We start from the raw sequence: 8,518 nt of genomic DNA on the forward strand, positions 1-8,518 counted from the left end.
GCTTGCTGCAAATGGGGTCCCACCTATTTACCAAGTCAGAACTAGAATGGAGCAGGTAGATGTTTGCCACCGTCCTGGGGATTGCTTTGCTGCTGATGAAAATTAATTGATGGGTTTACAATGTAATGAACAGAAGCTAGATTTTGTATTTTGAAAAAGGACTTTTAATGTCTATTCTAAAGATTGCCAGTCTGCTCAAAAACCAGACTGTTAAGACGCCCATGTCGTAACAGAGCAGCTCAACTGTAATGAGCTGTTTGGGTTCAAAGACAGAGCCTGAACTCAGCCCAAAGTCAACATAAGCAGAGCATCACTTGTGCTTTATAGAGAATTGTTGATGGGAATAGGACAAAACAACTTGTTTTTATCATTGAACTTGTCAGTTCCCAACCCTTTCTTGGAACTCCATAGCCTGAATTCTTCCATCCCGCCCATGAGTGGAATTTTAGCGGGCAGGTTGCGGACATTGTGAAACCCCATTGACAGTTGGGTGGGAATTTCTGGCTTTTAGATTAGAGCGGTCTGAGAATTCTGACCCATGTTTGAATGCCTCTAATTGGTTTCTGCTCCTGCCATTGTACTGGAACAACATTGTGAAAGTCCCAAATAACATCCTCTGTGACTGTGGCCAAGTAAATATTTTCTTCTACTCCACCTGCAGCCTTTAGCATGATTTAACCAGTCCATCCTCCAATATCGCTGCATTATTGTGCAACTGGATGGGACTGCTCTCGGCTGCTTCCATTATCATCTATCTGTTGTTGTTGTTCGTCCATCATCATCGATGAGGACCTTGACACCATTAGTCATTTTGAGACTGGTTGCGGTGTGTCCGAAGATGACTGATCAGGCCAATTCAGGCACGGAATGTCCTGGCACATATTGGACAGACCTGTGTAGACACTGTAGTTGTTGCTCTGGTGGCTCTGGACTTGCGCAGCTCGTGCTTAAGTTATGCTTCAGCAATGCACCTTGCTTCATGAGCTTGACAACCTTTGTGGATGAGGCAGTGCCAGGTAGGGCAGTTTTGTGCCAGTGTTTCCCAGGTGGTTGTGTCTATGTCAAGTGACTTCACGGAGGCCTTGAATGTGTCTTTGAAACGTTCCTTCTGCCCTCCATGTGAGCGTCTTCCAGAGATCCCCAAAAAGGAACTGCTTGGGTATGCACTTGTCTGACATATGGATGACATGACCTGCCCACCAGGTCTGCACTCTCATCAGCAGTGTGTGGACTGATGGTAGACTTGCTCTAGAGAGACCTTCAGTGTCTGGTACTTTGTCTTGCCATCAGATGCATAATATTCTGCGAAGACAAGTCATGTGGAAATGATTGCGCTGTCTTGCTTGTCTTCGATACACAGTCCATGTTTCACAGGCATACAGGAGGGTAGTGAGTACCACAGCGCAGTAGACCTTGAGCTTTGTTGCTGGGCTGATTCCTCGACATTCCCATACAGTGGAGCACAGTCTACTGAAAGCAGAACTTGCCTTTGCTATTCTGCAGTTAACTTCTGTATCAATAGTCACTGCTTGGGAGAGGGTGCTGCCAAGATAAATGTCCACTGCCTGTAGTTTCTGCCCTTTGATTGTGATTATGGGTTCTCTGTGCAGTGCATGAGGAACAGGCTGGTGCATGACTTTGGTCTTTTTAATGTTGATGGTGAGTCTAAAGTTGTCACAAGCTGTGGAAAACTTGTCCATACTGACTTGCATCTCTGGCTCTGAGCCAGTATTCAGGGCGCAGTCATCGGCAAAGAGGAAATCTCTCAGAACAGTGTCTTTCACTTTGGTAATAGCTTGAAGTCTCCTCAGGTTGAAGAACTTCCCATCCACTTTGTAGTTGAGGCTGATTCCAGCAACACTGTCCTGGAAGGCATCATTCAGCATAGCAGTAAACATCATGCTGAACAGTGTGGGTGCGAGCTCACAGCCCTGTTTAAATGCCACTGGTGACTGGGAATGCCTCAGAGGATTTTCCGCCATCCGGTACTCTGGCCATCATGGAACTGGCGTACCATCTGAATGAATTTGGGGGGGCAGACGAACTTTGACATGATTGTCCACAGGCCTTGTCAGCTTACAGTATCGAAGGCTTTCGCGAGGTCAACAAAGGTTGTGCAGAGCTCGCAATTCTGCTCCTGACACTTCTCCTGAAGTTGGAGCGCAGCAAAAATCATGTCAGTAGTCCCCCAACTTTTGCGGAAGCCACACTGTGACTCTGGAAGCAGACCCAGCTTCGGATGAGTGACCTGATGATTTAGCAGAACTCTTGCGAGGGTTTTTCCTGTGATGGAGAGCAGCGAGATTCCTCGGTCGTTGTTGCATACTTGCTGATTGCCCTTCCTCTTGTAGAGGTGTACGATGGAATCATCTTTAAGTTCCTGAGGAATGGATCCTTGCTTCCAAAAGGATGGAAGAACTCAGTGAGCTTTTCGATAACTGCAGGACCAGCAGCTTTATAGATCTCTGCGGGTATGGCATCTGTCCCTGGGGCTTTGCCACTGGATAGCTGGCTGACAGCTTTCTTGACTTCGGCTACTACCGGTGGGTCATCCATGGTGCTGTTGATATCAACCTGAGGAATCCTGTCTATTGCCTCATCGTTAATAGATGATGGTCGGTTGAGGATGGCTTCAAAGTGTTCAGCTCACCTCTGCAGGATCTGAGCCTTCTCTGTAATGACAGTTGTACCACCTGTACTCAGGAGGGGGGAACTCCTGAGAGATTGAGGTCCATAGAGAGTGATGAGGGCTTCATAGAACCGTTTCAAGTTGTTTCTGTCAGTGTACCCCTGTATTTCAACTGCCTTGGCACTCAGCCAGGCATCCTGCATTTTATGCAGTTTATTCTGGATTGTCCTGCGAGCATTGGTAAAAGCATTTTTCTTGGCAGCTGAAGATGGGTTGTTCTGACAAGCCCAATGAAGATGGTGCTTTTCAACAAATAGAGCCTGTATCTCCTCATCATTTTCATTGAACCAGTCATTCTGCTTGCGGGGAGAGGGCCCGAGCATCTTCAGTGCAGATGTATGGATAGCATCCCTGAAGCATTCCCAGTTGTCCTCAGTGCTGCCTGCGAGGTCAGCAAGCTTGATTTCTAAGTTATCAGCCAGTGCTGAAGCTATGCTCGGGTTCTTTAGCTTGGCCGCATTGATTCTTTTCATAACCTTGCTTCCTTGTGGTCGCCTCTTGGGTCTGATGTGGACCCTCATTTTGGAGACAATGAGCCTGTGATCTGTCCAGCAGTCAGGACCACACATGGCCTTGGTCACTCTGACATCCTGCCTGTCTTTTGTCCTGACAACAACATAGTCGATAAGATGCCAATGCTTAGAGCGCGGGTGCATCCAGGAGGTCTTGTCACGGGTAGGCAGATGGAAGGTTGTGTTGGTGATGAGGAGGTCGTGTGTTGCGCAGGTCTTCATTAAGAGTAGGCCGTTACTGTTATACTTGTCCACTCCATGCCTCCCAATGACTCCCTGCCAGATTGCAGAGTCACACCCTACTCTTGTACTGAAATTGCCAAGCAAGATCAGCTTGTCGGTACTGCTCACTGCTGATAGTAGGGCATCTAGTTCTTCGTAGAACTTGACTTTCATCTCGTCCGGGTTGTTCATTGTGGGGGCATAGGCGCTGATCAGGGTGGCTTGACTTCTGTTCTGTAGTGGAAGCTGTAATGTCATAAGCCGGTCGTTCACACCCTTGAGTAGACTAGCAAGTTTCCGAACAAGGTGACTCCTGACGGTGAATCCAACTCCAGCATCATGATGCTCATCGCTGCCGCTACTGCTCCAGAAAAAAGTGTATCCACCTCCAGTTTCAGTCAACTGACCTACGTTGGAAAGACGAGTTCTGCTGAGGGATGCGATGTCGATGTTATATCTTGCAAGCTCTCTGGCAACTAAGGCTGTTCTTCTCTTTGGTCTGTCTGCTGTAGGGTTGTCCAAAAGTGTGTGCACGTTCCAAGTGCCAATGGTGAGCAGTGTCACCTTGTGTTTTATTTTGTTTGGTCGACTGCAAGATGGGATCCCAGCCAGCTGTGGTAAACTGGCCAGGGTGTAGTGAAGCAGGCAACGTTTAGGGCACCTTTTCTAGCCCCTTCCTCATTCTACGGAGGTGAGCAGTGCGTTCCTGAAGAGGACCACTCAGCTGCCCAGGTAGACGCCGAGTTCCACTGCTGCTTCAGTCAGCAGAGAATGACCATTAGACCTGAGCCGCCTGCGTGCAGGTCCGTGACTACAGTTCCCAGTGTATCCACACCTGCTGCTTCGTCGCTCGCCCATCGCCACAGGATTTCAAGGGTTGAACAGGACACTGATGATGATAATGGTGTCAAAACTAGCACTTGATTTGGATTAAAGTGAGGGAGAGTTGTGCAGCGTCAGCCTCACTCTCTCTTCCCAATTCCCATCTAGATCCAGTGGCAAGACAAGAGTCAAGACGGCTGGAGGTGGGACAGGCACAGTGGATGACCAAGATTTCTTCTGTGTCTTGTCCTGCTCTTTGCGTTCCACGACGCTTGCAGAGACATCCTTCTTGACCGTTGGACCTTCCATTGGTCTTGTCCGCTCAATCCGCTGGACTCTATCTTCACATGCTGGGGTAGACATCTCCCTATCTCACCGAGGGTTGAGACCCGTCGGCTACCCTCACCTGGTTTAGCCGGCTTGTCGAGGCCGTTGCCAGGGGTGTGGCCGCTGTCACGTGCAAACAGCTACGGGGAACCACAAGTGAGAGCTGAGTGCCAGGTGGGGACAAAGGATGGACAAACCACCCTGAAAGGATGCAACATGTTCCCCTGCCAAAGGTAATATCTCTTCCTAACACCCCAAACATGCCCCTATCTATCTAATCGTAGGTAGAGAATCACTTTCCATGACTTCTCCTCCTGTTTCCCACACTGTTAACTCTGGGGTTTCCCCCCAGTATCTATTCCTGGATTCCTAGTTTTCTTCTTGTCTATACCCTGCCCTTCAATGACATCATCTGAAAGCAGTGTCAATTTTCACATGTACGTTGAAGACTATCAGCTCTACCTGACCATCTCTCTCGATTTCTCCACTGTTGCTAAATTATCAGACTGCTTATCCAACATCCAGTTCTGGGTGAACAGAAATTTCCTGCTAAATATTGGGAAGACCAACACTATTGTTTTCACTCCTGGCACCAAACTCTCTTCCGTAGCTGCTGACTCCACCCCTCTTCCTGACAATCGTCTCTGATTAGGCCGGTCTATTTGCAATCTTGTTACATTTGAGCCTGAGATAAGTTTCCAACCTCATTTTCGTACCATCACTAAGTGCTGATTTCCACCTCTGTAACATTGCCTGACCTTTAGCTGGTCACCACGTTCTACCTTTTATAACCTTGAGGTTTACAGAACTCTGCTGCAACGTCTTAACTCTCAGCAAGTCCTGTTCCCTATCATCCCTGTGCTCCCGGACTCTTCCTGGCTCCCAATCAAGCAACATCTTCATGGAAAAATTCTCATTCTTGTTTTTAATGTCCTCCATCCAGCATCTCAAGCCAAATACTTCGAGATATCTCTGCTAATATTAAAGTTTATTTATTAGGCACAAGTAAGGCTTACATTAACACTGCAATGAAGTTACTGCGAAATTCTGCTAGTCGCCACAGTCTGGTGCCTGTACAGATCAATGCACCTAACCAGCATGTCTTTCAGACAGTGGGAGGAAACTGGAGCGCCCAGGGAGAATGTGTAAACTCCACACAGACAGTGACCCAAGCTGGGAATTGAACCCAGGTCCAGGGCAGAACAAAGACACAGTGGTTAGCATTGCTCCCTCACAGCGCCAGGGACCCGGATTCAAGTCCAGCCTCAGGTGATTGTGTGGAGTTTGTAGGTTATGTCTGTATATGCGTGGGTTTCCTCTGAGTGCTCCGGTTTCTTCCCACAGTTCCAAAGATATGCAGTTTAAGTGCATTGGCTATGGCAAATTGTCCCTTAGTGCCCAAAGATGTGTAGGTTTGATGGGTTAGCCATGGGAAATATATGGGGTGATGGGGATGGGATAGGGAAAGGTCCTGTAAGGTACTCTTGACAGAGAGAGTCGGTGGAGACTCAATGGGCCAAATGGCTTCCTTCTGCACTGTAGGGATTTTATGTTACTCCCTGATTTTAATTGCTGCCCCATTAGGGCCACCCCTTAAACTGCTTAGACCCTAAACTCAGGAATACCCTCCCTTCACCTCTCCATCAAGCTTTTCTTCTCGCAGACACTTGCCTCTGACGAAGCATTTTGTCAATTGACCAAATAAACCCTGTGCGTTCAGTGTCGTATTATGTTTATAATGCATCTCTGAAGCACCTTGGTATGTTTTATTACAATAAAGATGCTCTGTAAGTGTAAGTTTGCATGGCGCCTTTGGTATCTGGGGAGCAGCCAATGGGTTCCTGTCTTATAGCAAAATGTAAAGGTAATGTGCAGACAACTTTTAAAACCAGCAAATGAGACACATGCTCATTTAAACTGTCCTTGGCTGGGACAGAACGTCAGCCAAAACACTGGGAGCATTCACCTCAAGAAGTGCCATAGGATATTTTACAATTGCCTAAAATATTTGTAGGATCAAGCGAAACCATTTGTCGAAGCAGGAGGTGGAACCTTCCGTTTAACTTCTGCAATATAGCAGTTCTGCAATACAGTGGTTCCTGAGTCCTCCCCTCCTGAACCAGATTACTTTTATCAGCTGAAAACTCAGGAACTTGAAGCCCACAGCCCTCTCTACCCCAGCATACCATCAAACTGATAAATCAGAAGAATTGTTTAGCACGAACAATTATGAAAGTAAATGCTGCAATTAACCAAAAGATGTTTTGCCACAAACCCAAAAATCTGATTCCAAAAATGAACAGGAAACCTGTATATATCTAAGCTTTCCACATCAGAATCTTTCTTAACCACTTGCCTGCTTCATGCCTGAAAAACATTTACCCACTTCTCTCTTGTTGCCCAAAAACTGTGGGGAGTCATTAAAATTTTATGAGATAAAATGTCAGGTGACATTGAAATACCACAGTCTGTATTAAATGCAGCTTGCATCCCTTGCTGGAACACCTCGCATGCACGTAAGGCAGCCTTGGCTATCGCAGTGATCTTATCGAGTGCGTGCTGCAGTAAATAGGCCTTCCTTCACTTACTCTTGTGCTGGGTTTCCTGTGTTGATGGTTATTTTACCATATTGTGTTTAGCAATTGACAAGTTATTACCATTTCCATGTTATTGTCAAAATGTGAAAATCAATGTAGCATTTTGAAATCCTTCTAACTTGGAAATGTGGTTCCATAATGCAGTGAATGTCACCCATTTGTAATTTGCATGTGCAAAGCAAAATCTGAAAGCTAGCAAAACGTTTGTTTTTTTTGGCTTTCCCTCTGTCAAAACCAGTTAATACTTTATGACCCACCCTAACTGACATTGCAGAACTTGAGCACTCCATTTCAAAACTGATGTCGTTTTCATCATCACCTTCAAAAACAGACAATCCTGTCTCCTCTGTCTTCCCTTTCCTCTCTCTCTGTTTGCATTCTTTGTTGCTCGCCTGCAGCATTAAACAGTCCCAACAAAAATCAAAGAACAAAGAAGAACAAAGAACAACCCAGCATGGGAAACAGGCCCTTCGGCCCAACGAGCCGGCGCCACCATTTTAACAAAGCATTTTCCTACACCTACCTTGTCCCGTGTGTATGCGAATGGTACCCCTGTTGTAGCCAGATTCAGGGGAGAATAGTGCAGGGTCAATTTGATACACCAATCAGCCTAAGAGCACATCTTTGGGGTGTGGGAGGAAACCGGAGCACCCGGAGGAAACCCACGCAACCACAGGGAGAATGCGCAAACTCCCACAGACACTGGCTCAAATCCATGTATCTGCACAGCTAGCAGTGATAGTCACTGTGAGAAATGCAGCTCACAGTCAAATAATTTAGTCAAGTCAAGTTCTGAAGGAGCAAGATTTTTTATTTAACATTCTTGCAAGACCGGGTGTCCAACAAAATAGGCACACCTTACATCGATTTGCAGCACATTTTTATACTTTTTTACAAGCATTGTAATGGCTTTGCAATGTGTTGTTCTCCCCTAATTGGTGGTCCCTGTCCCATCTATGTGTTGTCATTCCCCTATTGGCTCGAGGTGCCCCAAGTTTCCATCCCCTCTACTCCCCATCTAACAATGTCTCCTGTTATCACAAGAGTGCATTAGTAAACTCATCCGTCTTATCCAACACTGTTACATGTCCAGTTCAGATTGGTGGTAATCAATCCTTTGCCAACTTAAGCACTGCTGTCCCGACTATCTCAGTGACCTTTTTCCCCCTTTTATGCTTAGTTGTAGAAACAACACATCTTGTATACCATTTGCTTTTTATAACTTGGACCAACACATCTGGTGTTATTCCTACACCACAGGCAGTCTTTTTATTATCCCTGACTATTGCTCTGTTAGCAGCAGTGAATTTTATGTCCTATGTTTGTGACTAAAATCACAGTTGCTTCCA

The sequence above is a fragment of the Carcharhinus amblyrhynchos genome, chromosome 22 (assembly GCF_965287045.1).
Source record: "Carcharhinus amblyrhynchos chromosome 22, sCarAmb.v2.hapA, whole genome shotgun sequence".
NCBI classification, from domain to species: domain Eukaryota; kingdom Metazoa; phylum Chordata; class Chondrichthyes; order Carcharhiniformes; family Carcharhinidae; genus Carcharhinus; species Carcharhinus amblyrhynchos.